This window comes from Triturus cristatus, chromosome 4_1, assembly GCF_964204655.1.
Source record: "Triturus cristatus chromosome 4_1, aTriCri1.1, whole genome shotgun sequence".
NCBI classification, from domain to species: Eukaryota; Metazoa; Chordata; class Amphibia; order Caudata; family Salamandridae; genus Triturus; species Triturus cristatus.
Window position 1 is genome coordinate 584,543,353 of NC_140585.1, and position 16,345 is coordinate 584,559,697.

Here is a 16,345-nt window from a genome sequence, read left to right on the forward strand (position 1 = left end):
ATTATCAAAGGAATAGTCGGAGTGGCAAAGGAGAAGAAGTAGATCACCGTGAAAGAGGCTGAATTTCTGGTGAATGCCAAACCAAGAACCCCGGTGTTTTACAAACTGCCAAAAATACACACGGCCCAAAGGCCCCCACCGGGACACCCCATAGTTTCGGGCGGGCAATCGGTCCTCAAACCGTTGTCACAGTTTGCTGATTTCTACTTAAGAGAATTGGTAATAAAACAACCCTTGTATCCCCAGAATACTAGGGATATCTTCAACATTTTGGAGGACATACAGTTTGATGCCACATGTGAGTTTTTGGTCACGATTGACATCGAATCACTGTATACGTGCATACCCCAAGGTGCCACGCTGGTGGCAGCAGCGCGGGCACTTGGGGCACAGGAGTGGTTTTATGATGCTCCACAGTCTTTTGTATTACAGTGTATCGAAATAGCTCTAACTAGGAACTATTTTAGCTACAAAAATGATCTATTTCTACAAGTCTCGGGGACATCAATGGGTGCGACCTTCGCGCCCAGTCTGGCCTGCATTTATGTGGTCCAGTTCGAGGAGCATTGCATTGATCATCTGTCTAATCCCTTCCAGAGAAATATTCGCCTCTGGAAGCGGTATATAGATGACTTTTTGTGTATTTGGTCTGGAACTGAGAAAGGGTTGCTGGAATTTTTAAATTGGCTAAATACTGTAGATACAAGTATGAGGTTCACTTGGTCTTTCAGCAACCAAAATGCAGTGTATCTTTATCTGGATATAGTGGTGAGTAACGAGAAGCTGTGCACCACTGTACACCAGAAGATGATTGACAGGAATTCACTTCTGCATTACCAGTCGTTCCACCCTCGGGCATTAAGAGATATTTTGCCTGTGGGTCAATTCCTGCGATATCGCAGGAACTGCTCCTCTACAAATGATTTTGTACAGCAGTCAGAGGAGTTATGTGAAAAGCTGGTGGAAAGGAAGCATCCGAGGAAAATAGTAAATCAATTCAGGAAAAGAGCTCTGAATACTCCTTGGAGTGCACTTCTTGAAAGAAAAAATTTGAGAACTAAAACAGACTGTCTGACGGTTGTCATGACCTTTGATCACTTGGCAACTAAAATCCGCCAGGCGATTCGTAAACATTGGGCATTATTGTCAACAGCAGATTTTAAAATGCCCCAACCGAAATTCGCCTTTAAAAGAGCTGGTAATCTAAAGGACAAACTGGTGCATACCTGTCCAAAAGCATGTCCTAAAGAGTCAACGCTTCCTACGGGACATTACCCATGCTGGTCGTGTTCAGTATGTGACCTCACGGAGAGGACATAAAATGTACAGTTGCTGAGTGGGAAAGTATGGCATTTGAAAAAAATTCAGCAACTGCAATACGGTGATGTGATCTACCATATGACCTGTGTATGAGGATTGCATCATATAGGGCTCACATCTCGAAAAATCAAGATTCGGATTCAGGAGCACCTGAGTACGATCCGAGCAGGAAAACTCACGATGAGGCTAGTAGTACAACATTTTAAAGACAAGAACCACGATGCTAGATCACTGACTTGGGTGGTACTTGAGAAAGTGGTAGGGGACATCCATAATATTGACAAAATATTATCCAAAAGGGAAGCCCGTTGGATTTTCTTGGGGAAGGCTGACCAGATTGGCCTAAACGATTATATTGAATGGAATAAGGTCAGTGTATTAGTGATTATATCAGGGCCCTGATATGGAACACATAACTGCTCCTTTGATCAGTAGACAGTACCTGCATAAGGAGGGACGTTTTTTTTAAATAAAATTCCTCTGAAAGGCTTTTTTAATCAAATCCTTGGTATTATTGCACGTCCCCTTACCCGATAAATACTTGCAGGTTGCGCGCTTTCACAATAGTCCTAGAACACTTAGCAGCACATAGGAATTATTACCAACATTTATTTTGAGGCCCGCACTCCAAATGAGTTCTGGAGCCTGTAGCTATATACAAGAACCACGGCCCAGATTCCTATGAGTGACTAGTGAAGGGTGCTCTGTGAGCTCGTAACATATGTGAGATACAATACTGGGAAGTAGCAGTAGGGTTCCCTTTTGGTGTGCATTGTAAAGAATACGGGCACGTGGTTTGGTATTTTGGAAAATACTATAACATTAGGGTGCAGCTCACGAGGGAATCACAGTAGTTGCAGCCATCAGGAATCTAAGTTCCCCAATCCAAGATGGCCCGAATATAACAGTGTCGATCACGTGACACGGAAACAAGTATGTTTCCAGTTTCACAAACTACCACATTTAAATCTGGATCCGCGTCCACGACCCATACGGAACGAGAAAACGCTCGTTTGGAGGTACACGCGGTAGGAGGTCTGGGGCACAGGTATTGTGGAGCTTGGGGAGAATGGAAGGTGAAATGCACGTAGAGGTGGGTGGAAATACCATTTACTTTTGCAATTACCTTATGTGAGCGCAGAAACTGTCATCCCTGGGCGGCAGAGCTTTCAGCGTTTGGGAAGATTTAGGATTGTGAAAAAGAGGCATACCCGAGTAATTTGTTATTGCCAGGACTGGGAAATGAAGGTCACAGTAATGTGTAGTGATAATCATAAAGAGCTGGACTCGCAGCAGTGACATGGGGGTGCAGCATTCTAACACACATAGTCATGTATGTCTGTTTGTCTTTTTTAGAATTGGGACAACACAAGTGTCCTAATAATGCAACAGGGCTCACAATAGAATTGAGTATCTGTGTGACGAGGTGGTCAGCTGGTACGAGGGGCCTTGGCGACTACCGGGTAAATATGAACCTCTGGTGCGAATACACAAGATACGTGTGTTTGAAGAAGTAATATTGATAAATGATTGGTTGGACGTCCTTTTTTAACAAACCTTCTTTGTGTTTAACAGTCACTGTGTGTACAGAACAAGGGTCCAGAAAGGTGGATTAAGACCCCATGCCCTGACGAAATTGCCTCTACGATATACAGGCAATTAAACATGTCGGCCCACCATTACATGGTTTGCAAGCATGCAGTTTGGTTTTACTTTGAATGGGCCCACGAGTTCGGAATAAAGTGGTTTGGTGACGGTGTGGCCTATCTCAATTTTAACTTCACGGGGTTTATCATTTATGTTGCAGCAGACACATATCTATTTTTTTACTGGTTTTCTGTACACAATTATTTTTAGTGAGATAGCGACCGATGATGAAAAACGTGGGCACAACTGTTGATAATTACCCAGTAAGCTCTGTTGGTGTTGTGCACGTGAGGTGCTATCTCGTTTTTTTACAATTTTTTCCACAAATGTATTCACAATGTTATGTCTTATATACACCTGGTAAAGTGGAGGGTATTTGTGTGTAACACAGTGACTGTTAATTTGAATGTCAGTTTTATAATAAATAAAAAGACAGGGCTAGCGTGAGTAGGGACAATACCTTAGAAATATGAAGGATTGTTGTTGGGGTAGAAAATAAATTCCCACTCCGACTCAGGAAGTGAAAGGAATTAAGTGCCCTTGTTTATCAGGTCTAGTTACTTTTTGTTGGTCAATAATACCTCTAACAGTGAGAATTCCCACAGAAGACCAGTGTTTCCAGAAAGAAAAAGCAGGATATAATTTAACAGCTTTAAATACCAACATTGAGGTGAGATCTGACCACTTAAGTTTTTGAAAAAAACATCTATATACATTTTTTAATAGCTGAGATTAAATCCTTAATGGTTTGAATGAAATAAGGTACTTTAATTTGTTTAGTTGAAAACGTATTATTGAATGAAAGTAGGTTGTTCGATTTGGCTCTTTCTGCAGGATCATCTCCAAACATTTTGCCTCCCCCCCCCTTTTTCTGACCTTGTTTTTGTTGGTTTTAGAATTGGAATTGGATTCATGCTAGCTTGGCTGATGAGGGGTTATACCCCAAACTGTTCTCAGGATGCTTGTTTCTGGTCCAGGGAGGAGCTGGCTTGGTAGTTCAGGCTACACTGTTTGCATGAGGAGCAGGGGCAAGACTGAAACTCAGAACCGTGTGACTGGGGGTGAATGTTTGCATTATTCAGCATTCCATCTATCATTTGTTCTTTTTGCCTTTGTCACCTTAAGTGGGAAGGGTATGCCCAGACATGGGTCCTATGCTCACTTTGCCACTAGATTCAAGCTACCCTGGCTGATGGGGTGTGGTGATACCCCGAAACTGGACACAGGATGCTTGTTTTCAGTCCAGGAAGGACTTGGCTTGGAAGTTTGGGCTGGACTGTGCCTATGAGGAGCAGGAGTGAGACTGATTTCTATATGGCTAGACCCAACTGGGGTGGCATGGTGAGCAGAAAATTATGGATTAAACCCAGATCCTTGGGACTGGGAATGAATGTTTGCATTGTTCAGCATTCTGTCCATCATTTTTTTTTGTTGCATTTATCATCCTAAGTGGGAGGAGTATGCCCAGAAGTTGGTCTCTTGCTCACTGTGCCACTGGATTCCAGCAAGCCTGGCTGATGAGGGGGCGATACCCTGCAACCGGTCCCAGGAATGTTTGTTTCGTGTCTAGGAAGGGCTTGGCTTGGCAGTTCGGGCTGGACTGTTCCCTTGAGGAGAAGGGTCAATACTGATTTTCATATGGCTGGGTAAAAAGTGAGGTGGCGTGGTGAGCAGAAAACGATGGATTAAACCCAGATCCTAATGACTGGGGGTGTATGTTTGCATTGTTCAACATTCCTTCCATCATTTGTTCTTTTTGCCTTTGTCACCTTAAGTGGGAAGGGTATGCCCAGACATGGGTCCCTTGCTCACTGTGCCACTAGATTAAAGCTAGCTTGGCTGATTAGGGGCTGTGATACCCTGAAACTGGTCCCAGGATGCTTGTTTTCAGTCCAGAGTGGACCTGGCTTGGAAGTTTGGGCTGGACTGTTCCGATGAGGAGAAAGAGCGAGACTGATTTGTATATGGCTTGGTCCCAACTGGGGTGGTGAGCAGAAAATTATGGATTGAACCGAGATCCTTGTGACTGGGGTGAATGTTTGCATTGTTCAGCATTCTGTCCATCATTTGATCTTTTTGCATTTATTGTCCTAAGTGGGAGTGGTATGCCCAGAAGTGGGTCTCTTGCTCACTGTGCCACTGGATTCCAGCTAGCCTGGCTGATGAGGGGCTGATACACTGAAACTGGTCCCTGGATGATATCTTCTGGTCCAGGAAGGGCCTGGTTTGGCAGTTTGGGCTGGACTGTTCCCATGAGGAGAAGGGTCAATACTGATTTTCATATGGCTGGGTAAAAAGTGGCTTGATGTGGTGAGCAAAACACAATGGATTAAACCCAGATCCTTGTGACTGGTGGTGAATGTTTGCATTGTCCAACATTCCTTTCATCATTTGTTCTTTTTGACTTTGTCACCTTAAGTGGGAAGGGTTTGCCCAGACATGGGTCCCTTGCTCACTGTGCCACTAGATTAAAGCGAGCTAGGCTGATGAATGGTGTTGATATCCCAAAACTGGTCCCAAGATGCATACTTTCGGTCCAGGGAGGACCTGGCTTGGAAGTTCGGGCTGTACTTTTCCCATGAGGACCAAGATCGAGACTGATTTGTATATGGCTGGGTTCCAACTGGGGTGGTGCATTGAGCAGAAAATTATGGATTAAACCCAGATCCTTGTGACTGGGGGTAAATGGTTGCATTGTTCAGTATTCCTTCCATGATTCCTTATTTTTGCCTGTGTCGCCTTAAGTGGGAAGGGTATGACCAGAAGTGGGTCCCTTGCTCACTGTGCCACTGGATTAAAGCTACCCTAGATAATGAGGTGTGGTGATACCCTGAAACTGGTCCCAGGATGCTTGTTTTCAGTCCAGGGAGGACTTGGCTTGGAGGTTTGGGCTGAACTGTTCCCATGAGGAAAAGGGTCGATACTGATTTCAATTTGGCTGGATAAAAAGTGGCGTGACGTGGTGAGCAAAACACTATGGATTACACCCAGATCCTTATGACTGGGGGTGAATATTTGCATTGTTCAACATTCCTTCCATCATTTGTTCTTTTTGCCAGTGTCGCCTTAAGTGGGAAGGGTATGCCCAGACATGGGTTCCTTGCTCAATGTGCCACTAGATTCAAGCAAGCCTGGCTGATGAGGGGTGGTTATATCCCAAAACTGGTGCCAGGATGCTTGTTTTCAGTCCAGGGAGGACTTGGCTTGTAAGTTTGGGCTGGACTGTTCTGATGAGGAGCAGGATCGAGACTGATTTTTATATGACTTGGTCCCAACTGGGGTGGTGCGGTGAGCAGAAAATTATGGATTAAACCCAGATCTTGTGACTGGGGTGAATGTTTGCATTGTTCAGCATTCTGTCCATCATTTGATCTTTTTGCATTTATCGTCCTAAGTGGGAGTGGTGTGCCCAGACGTGGGTTTTTGCTCACTGTGCCACTGGATTCCAGTTAGCCTGGCTGATGAGGGGGTGATACACTGAAACTGGTCCCAGGATGATTATTTCTGGTCCAGGAAGGGCCTGGTTTGGCAGTTTGGGCTGGACTGTTCCCATGAGGAGAAGGGTAAATACTGATTTTCATGTGGCTGGGTAAAAAGTGGCATGATGTGGTGAGCAAAACACAATGGATTAAACCCAGATCCTTGTGACTGGTGGTGAATGTTTGCATTGTTCAATATTCCTTCTATCATTTGTTCTTTTTACCTTTGTCACCTTAAGTGGGAAGGGTATGCCCAGACATGATTTCCCTGCTCACTGTGCCACTAGATTAAAGCAAACTTGGCAGATGAGGGGTGGTGATACCCCAAAACTGGTCACAAGATGCTTACTTTCGGTCCAGGGAGGACCTGGCTTGGAAGTTCGGGCTGGAATGTTCCCATGAGGACCAAGATCGAGACTGATTTGTATATTGCTGGGTCCCAACTGGGGTGGCGTGGTGAGCAGAAAATGATGGATTAAACCCAGATCCTTGCGACTGGGAGTGAATGTTTGCATTGTTCAGTATTCCTTCTATCATTAGTTCTTTTTGCCTGTGTCGCCTTAAGTGGGAAGGGTATGCCCAGAAGTGGGTCCCTTGCTCACTGCGCCACTGGATTAAAGCTAGATTGGCTGATGAGGGGTGATACCCAACAACCGGTCCAAGGATGCTTGTTTCAAGTCCAGGGAGGACCAGGCTTGGCAGTTTGGGCTGGACTGTTTCCATGAGGAGCATATTCAAGACTTATTTGCATATGGTTGTGTTTAAACTGGGGTGGTGTGGGGAGCAAAAACACAATGGATTAAACCCAGATTCTTTTGACTGAGGGTGAATGATTGCATTGATCAGCATTCCGTCCATCATTTTTTCTTTTTTCCTTTGTTGCCCTAAGTGGGAATGGTATTCCCAGATGTGGGTCGCTGGCTCACTGTGCCACTGGATTCAAGCTGGCCTGGCTGATGCGGGAGTGATTCCCCAAATCAGTCACAGGATGCTGGTTTCAGGTCCGGGAGAACCTGGCTTGGCAGTTCGGGCTGACTGTTTCACTGAGGAGCAGGGTCAAAACTGATTTGCATACGGCTGGGTCCAAACTGGAGTGGCGTGGTGAGCAAAAAAATGATGGATAAAACCCAGATCCTTGTGGCTATGGGTGGATGTTTGCATTGCTCAGCATTCCTTCCACTATTTGTTCTTTTTCCGTTTGTCGCCTTAAATGGGAAGGGTATGCCAAGATGTGGGTCCCTTGCTCACGGTGTCACTAGATTCAAGCCAGCCTGGCTTATGCACAATGATACCACAAAATTGATCCCAGGGTGCTTGTTTCTGGTCCAGGGAGGACCTGGCTTGGCAGTTTAGGCTCTACTGTTCCCATGAGGAGAAGTGTCAAGGCTGATTTTCATATGGCTGGGTCTTTAACTGGGGTGGCATGGTCAGCAAAAAAATGATGGATTAAACCCAGATCCTTATGACTGGGGGTGAATGTTTGCATTGTTCAGCATTCCATCCATCATTTGTTCTATTTGCCTTTGTCGCATTAAGTGGGTAGCGTATGCCCAGACATAGGTCCCTTGCTCACTATGCCACTAGATTAAAGCTAGCTTGGCTGATGAAGGGTAGTGATTAGGCCTGGGCCAAAATTCCGTTCGCGGAAATTGCGATAATTTGGCATTTTCGCGTTCCGCGGAAAGCGCGAAAATGTCAAAATTTCCGCATTCCGTAGCTTAGCGATAATTTGTTTCTTGCTCGCGCTGTAAAATAATACATTCTCACGTGTGCGAGATCGCCTTACCTGAATCCCCACGTTCGCCGACAAGTTTTCCCGATCTGGTCGCGTTCTCCACGAGATGTTGGATTGTTGGTAGCCATTTGCGCTGTCTCGCGACAGTTCACGCCCGCAGTAACGTCATGCGTCGCGCGATCACGTCTTTCTTCTCGTGATCATGCACCGCGAGACAAGTGAAAACAAGATGGCCGCGCCCGCGAGCAACCGCATGGGTAAGTTGACGAGCCGCGACCACGCAGAAAATACCGCGAACGGGCGGGTAAAAAACGTCCTCATCTTCGCGATATTTCTGCGTGTTTGCGGAGATTTTTAACATTTTCGCGATGATTTGCGAAAGTGAATTTCGCAAATTCCGCCCACCACTGGTAGTGATACACCGAAACTGGTCCCAGGATGCTTGTTTTCGGTCCAGGGAGGACCTGGCTCGGAAGTTCAGGCTAAACTGTTCCCATGAGGAGCAAGATTGAGTCTGATTATTATATGGCTGGGTCCCAACTGGGATGGCGTGGTGAGCAGAAAATTATGGACTGAACCCAGATCTTTGTAACTGAGGGTGAATGTTTGCTTTGTTCAGCATTCCGTCCTTCATTTGATCTTTTTGCATTTATCGTCCTAAGTGGGAGTGGTATGCCCAGACGTGGGTCTCTTGCTCACTGTGCCACTGGATTCCAGCTAGCCTGGCTGATGAGGGGGTGATACACTGAAACTGGTCCCAGGATGTTTTTTTCTGGTCCAGGAAGGGCCTGACTTGGCAGTTTGGGCGGGGCTGTTCCCATGAGGAGAAGGGTCGATACTGATTTTCATATGGCTGTGTAAAAAGTGGTGTGACGTGGTCAGCAAAACATGATAGATTAAACCCAGATCCTTGTGTCTGGGGGGGAAAGTTTGCATTGTTCAACATTCCTTCCATCATTTGTTCTTTTTGCCTTTTTCACCTTAAGTGGGAAGGTATGTCCAGACATGGGTCCCTTGCTCACTGTGCCACTAGATTAAAGCAGACTTGACTGATGAGGGGCGTTGATACCCCAAAACTGGTCCCAAGATGCTTACTTTTGGTCCAGGGAGGACCTGGCTTGGAAGTTCGTGCCGGACTGTTCCCATGAGGACCAAGATCGAGACTGATTTGTATATGGCTGGGTCCCAACTGGGGTGGCGTGGTGAGCAGAAAATTAAGGATTAAACCCAGATCCTTGTGACTGAGGGTGAATGTTTGCTTTGTTCAGCATTCCGTCCATCATTTGTTCTATTTGCCTTTGTCGCATTAAGTGGGAAGCGTATGCCCAGACATAGGTCCCTTGCTCACTATGCCACAAGATTAAAGCTAGCTTTGCTGATGAGGGGTAGTGTGAAACACCGAAACCTGTCCCAGGATGCTTGTTTTTGGTCCAGGGAGGACCTGGCTCGGAAGTTCAGGCTGGACTGTTCCCATGAGGACCAAGATCGAGACTGATTTGTATATGGCTGGGTCGCAACTGGGGTGGCGTGGTGAGTGGAAAATTATGGATTAAACCCAGATCTCTGTGACTGGGGGTGCATGTTTGCATTGTTTAGCATTCTGTCCATCATTTGTTTTTTCTTGTATTTATTGTCCTAAGTGGGAGGGGTATGCCCAGACGTGGGTCGCTTACTCACTGTGCCACTGGATTCCAGCTAGCCTGTCTGATCAGGTGGTGATACCCTGAAACTGGTCCCAGGATGTTTTTTTCTTGTCCAGGGTGGGTCTGGCTTATGCACTTCAGGCTGGACTGTTCCCACAAGGAGAAGGGTCAATACTAATTTGCATTTGGCTGGGTAAAAAGTGGGGTGGTGTGGTGTGCAAAAATCTATCAATTAAACCCAGATCCTTGTGACTGGGGGTAAATTCCATCCATCATTTGTTCTATTTGCCTTTATAACTGTGGGCACTTTACCACTGCTAACCAATGCTAATGCATATACTGTGCCCTCAAAACATGGTAACATTGGCTGTTTGCATTGCTCAGCATTCCTTCCACTATTTGTTTTTTTTGCCTTTGTCGCACTAAATGGGAATGGTATGCCAAGATGTGGCTCCCTTGCTCACTGTGTCACTGAATTCAAGCCAGCCTGGCTTATGCGAAATGATACCCTAAAACTTGTCCCAGGGTGCTTGTTTCTGGTCCAGGGAGGACCTGGCTTGGCAGTTCAGGCTCTACTGTTCCCATGAGGAGAAGCGTCAAGACTGATTTGCATATGGCTGGGTTTAAACTGTGGTGGCATGGTGGGCAAAAAAAATGATGGATTTAACCCAGATCCTTTTTACTTGGGGTGAATGTTTGCATTGTTCAGTATTCCATCCATCATTTGTTCTATTTGCCTTTAGAACTGTGGGCACTTTGCCACTGATAACCAATGCAAAAGTGCATATACTGTGCACTCAAAACATGGTAACATTGGCTTATCTCCAATTGGCATATTTAATCCACTTATCAGCCCCTAGTAAAATGTGCTTAATGTTCCCGTGGCCTGTATATTTAATGCTACTCGTGGGATGCAGCACTGATTGTGCCACCTACTCAGAAGCCCTTTACACATGACTCAGACTAGCAAGTGCAACTGCTGTTTTGACCTGGCAAGTTGACCTATTTGCCAGGCCCAAACCTTCCCTTTTATTACATATGTCACCCCTCCGTTATGCTCTAGTCAGCTTTTCACTACTCAAAAGGCCAATCTCTCCCATAAGTTAACTTTGGGGTTGCCTTAAAACATCTTTTAACTGTAACTTCCAATTGGAAAAAGATAATGATTTGAAGTTTGGTGTCTCTGGGCTAACAACTTATGGTGAAGTTGGATTTTAAATTATAAGTCTGAAATATCACCTTTAGAAAGTCGACATTTTCTTCCTTTAACCATTCTGTCCCTCTGCTGTCTCTGAATACATGTGTGGGTTGGGTGACAGCTAGGCTTTGTTAATTCACTCTAGGCAGTCACACAAAGGAGGAAGAAATGTGACATTTGCATCCTGGTGGCCCATTTCGAGGCGGATGGGCCTTCCTGAGGTAATTTGGGAGAAAGGAGCTGACACTTGCACCTGAATAGGGTTGTGCCTGTCCACACACAAAAAGCTGCATACCGGCCTGTAGTGAGTCTGGAGCCAGGAAAGGAAAGGCAGGGACCTTGTGATCTTCAATGGCCTCTTTGATGTCTCTCCCACTTCAAAAGCACATTTGGGTATAAGTACTGGACCCCCTGACAACACCGAATTAGAACTTTGATGGAACCAAGGAAATTCTGCCAGTAAGAAGAACTGTTGTGCTTTATGGGGACTGCCACTTTGCTAGCTGCATTGCTGTGTTGCCCTGCTGCCTGCTGATTGATGTGTGTAGGAGGGACTGCCACTCTGCTACTTGCTCTACTGTATTGGTCTGGTGCCTACTGCTTCTTGCCAGGGAGTGGGAGGGACTGGACCAGCTCTCTACATCCTTGAACCCAAGTTTCTCCAAGGGCTTGTTGGCTTGCCTCCTGTTCTCTGAAGTCTCAGGGTCACAAAAGACTTATTGCAGCTCTGCTGGTGCTACTGTACTCTGCCAGCTATGAATCCTACACTTGCCTGCGGTGCACTCTTCAGTACTGGGCCTCAGATGTGGGTTCTGCAGCTGTTTTCTGCAAAAATAGACTCAGTGACCCCATTGTTCCGATCAGAACCGATTCAGTGCCCTCCGATACCAGTACAAAGCTGAATTAACGACAACGAGAGCCTCCATTGCAAGGCTTGACTCTGATGTAGCATCACCCCTCTGACACCGACTGAATCGAAACCTGCGCAGGGAGTCCTCGACGCCAACTCTTGTGCCATACAAGCTACCTTTTCAGCTGGCCCTGCATAGGTCCCGTAACCGGCCTGCCCTCTATCACCGTCGGCCTGAACTTTGGATGTTTTCCAGTCTAAAATAACCTTGAATAACCTTTCAGTGCTGTTGACTTCTAACACTATTTTTGGATTTAATCCTTAAAAATTCATATCTCGACTTCAACTGATTGGATTTTTGTTGTTATGGTGTTGTTTTACTCAGATAAACATTCTCTATTTTTCCAAATTATTTGTGGTGTGTTCACTGTGTTACTGTAATTAAAATGTGAAGCAATACTATACACAGTGCCTCTTAAGTTAAGCCTGATTGCTCTGTACTAAGCTAGCAGAGGGTGAGAACAGGCTAATTTAGGTTGTGCATTTGAGTTAACCTGACTAGGATTGTGGCTCCTTCTTGGGCAGAGTGTATCCTGTGCCAACCAGAAACCTCAATTTCTTAACAGGGTGAGCGAACTCTAATTCAATATCAACCCAAGCTGGACGATTGGCCCCTGTTGGGTGAAGTCACCGGACCGATTGTCTGGCCAAAAAGGCTATTTGATAGTGTTTAAAGTTAGGAGAAGTTAAGCCAATTTGAGATTTGTTGGTCTGCTGTTTTCAGAGGATAGTCTTACTCTTTTACTTTTCCATTTAAAAGATGATAATATGGCATTAATTGAGTTATGAAAAAAAATGGAAAGACTAGCTGGAAACATGGTAGAAGTTTTTTATTTGTGGTGCAAGCGTCATCTTAACCATTTCAACCCAGCCCCGCTGTGTTATAAATCTTGGAGACGATGCCTCAGTAAGTTTCTTAAATTTGGCAAGTAGGGTTTCCTCAATATGAACCCTGGTGTCAATGACAGAGATTGCAAATTCAAGACCCAAATATTTTAATTTACTCAGTTGCCATTTTAGATTCAAATTAGCTGCTATATGAAGAAGACAAAATATATTCAGTCGGAATATTCACTTTTCTCTTTGTCCATAGTGTATACTGAAACATTTGAGACGGTTTCAATAACCCTAAGTATTTCCGGAATGGCTTTATTTGCATCCTTAGAAAAGATCAGCACATCATCAGCATATGCCAACAGTTTTTGTGCACCACTTTAAAGAAAATGCCTTGGATTGTGTCATTGATCCAAATGGAGTGTAGAAATGGTTCAACTTAAAGTAGAAAAAGGAGATGGGACAAAGGACAACCTTGTCTGAACTTATCTGATAGTGTGCCATTCAGTTTTATTTGCACCAAAGGTTTCCTATAAATTGCCATGGCTATACGTATGAAGCAAGTGCTCAAATCAAAAACTTCTGATGTAGATCTTAAAAAGGTCGAAGAAACGTTATCATAGGCCTTCTCCACATCTAAGGCCATAGTCATATTGGGAGAAGGGATCTGTTTAGCTTTTTCATTAACATGACAGAAGGTTTTAATATTATCAGCCACCAAAAGACACTTAACAAAACCAGTTTGTGAGGGGAGGAGGCAGGATGAAAGCATCTTTTCTAATCTAAGAGCTAAAAGTAGAGTATATATTTTATATTCAATATTAAATAAAGGAATAGGATGGAAATGCTTCATTTCTAATGGGTCTTTACCTTCCTATGGTTTTACTAATTTATGGGCCTCAGAAGTGGAGCCTGAAAGTTTGCCTTGTGAATCGAAAATTTTAAACAGAGCAGAGAGATGGGGCAATAATATATGTTGAAAACTCAGATAAAAAGATGCAGGGAATCCATCTGGACCTGAGGCCTTTCTTGCTTTAAGAGAGCTAGTTGCTTTAGTAATTTCTTCTTGTGCAATTGGTTTATTAGGAGAGTCTAAATCTGTTTTGAAGACTGTGGAAAGCTGGAGAGGATCTAGGAAAGCTTTACACACATCCAAACTGGATGTATTCCCAGTTTAAGAGGAATTATAAAACCCCAAATAAAAATCCTGATATCATTCACGTATTTTAGCTTGATTTCTTTGTCTACAACCTTCCTGTCTTTCATGGCTGGTATACTAATTGTGTCTTTAAGGGTCAAAGCAAGAAGCCTAGCTGCTTTATTATGTTCTAAAATATTTTTTGTTTTAGCTTTGGTAGACAATATATGGTCTCTATTATTTAAGATTTTACTATATTCTTAATTAAGAAGTTTTATTTTAGATGTGGTTGAAAGATCAAAGTTTAGTATCTTATCTTTTTCCAGGGAAAAGATTTGTTTCTCTAAAAGATTCAGTTTTCCATTCAGCTGTGTGTTCTTATTTGACATAGTGGCAATCATCTCAGAGTAGCTTTCATGTCATCCCATATTGTTTCAATGACTACCTCCGAAGTAGCATTCTCCCTAACAAAGTGGGTTAGAGAATGGGCAATTAGATCCTTGGAAGCTAGATCGACTAGCAGACCATCATTCTTTATCCAGGAACAAGATTTAGATTGCTGTATAGATAGATGTAAGGTTAGTCTGATACATGCATGGTCCAATATGAGCATAGGCACAATAGTGGGGTCTTTGGCTGATTGGGCGAAGGTTTTGCTAATAAAAATTTAGTCCATTCTAGACAGATATTGTGAGTGGGTGAAAAAATGCTAAAATCATTACCTTTCGGGTTGTGCAATCTCCAAATGTCAATTAAATCATATTCCTCTGCCGGTTTATTGAGCTGTGTATGAGAGCAATTAGGTCTATATGTGTATTTTGAAAGTCTGTCCAGAGTGGGAGGTAAAAATCACTCGCAAATATAAGTTTACTGTTCTGAAGGGAGTATATGTAATTTTTGATTCAGAGAAGAGCAGAAGCATGGATCGTCTGATGGTCGGAGTGAAAATATTTGCAATGCAAAAGGAAAAACTATTTGCATGTGCAGAAGTGTCAACCAATACTCTGGTTGTTTTGAAATCAGAGTAAACACTCCATTCTACTTGGTAATTGCTAAAGATCATGCACAATCAGAGATCCAGGTATGTTGCAAACTACAAGCTTCCATCAAATAAGCTCTGGTCTCCTGAAGAAGTATAATATCACTCTTCGGTTTTTCACATTAATTTAAAACCTTCTTTCATTTGATTGGGTGACTAAGACCTTTAGTTTTAGGAGAAAGGATTTTAAGCAATGCTTGAGTCATTAGGTAATAATCTTATTAAAGAGCAACATGGCATGCATTGAAAAAGATCCCCACAATCGAAGAGGAAAAGTGCTGAAGAGTATAGAGCACAAGAAAAGGAAAGGAGAAGCAACATCCTAGCAAACATTATCATTGCATATTTCAGAATACATAGCCAGACTCCCAATGCAAAACCCATGCCACCCCCACCTCCACCCTCAACCCACCCTTCAATTCCACCCCCACTCCTAAAGCAGAAAAAGGAGCCATGCAGGCCTCGGAACAGGAGCACAGTCCCAGAAAAAGGTCTGGATATGAATGGTACAATAGGTATAAAAAGTACCAGCCATAAAAATTGCGAACATTATCAATTCAACATCCTGCAAAGATGACATTTGGAAATAGAAAAGGTAAAACTCAGTTCATATGAGTTGAACAGTTGGTATACATATGAAAGAACACAAATACCCTATAAGCTTCTAAAAGGTACACAGCCTTCCTAAAAGACTATCTTATAGATTTGCCTCTTGAATAGTAAATTTGACAAGTTTTATGATAAGGGATACAATCCAGAGTATAGAAAAAATGTTATATAAACTCATCTATTTCAATAGATATAGTAAACATTCATGATGGAGGGTATTACCCAGAATGTGATAAAAAAATGAATTTACACAGTGCAGTCTGAACCAAGGCAACAAGTAATTTTCATAAAAGGAGGATATTATACAGTGCATAGTGAAAATAACATCATACAATTATATCTGGATGAAGAAGATAACAAACCAAATACCTGAAAAAAAAGTAGTAATCAATATAAATGAAGATTACCATGTACAGATTTGTCTGAACCAGAACAACAAATAAGAAATAAATGAAAAAGGATATAATCAATTGTGTGGATCCAGTCGAAAAGGAGCGTGCCAGAACAGCAAACCTGAAAAATCACGGGAGAGATTACTGTGACATTTGAGAATCTATCAATTGTTTCACAGAGGTCTCTAAATCTCAAAGTTTATTAAAAATGTGTGAATTTCCTTTGTGAACAATCTTTAGCTTTGTTGGATATATAAAAGGAAAGGTGATGCTCAACGATCTAAGCTCAGTATGTAGCGCAAGGAACATTTTTCTTCGATCCACAGTAGGCTTGTCATATAATCCTGTGAAATGCCCACTCTATGACCCATCCAGTCAATGGCTTCAATACGTTTAATTAA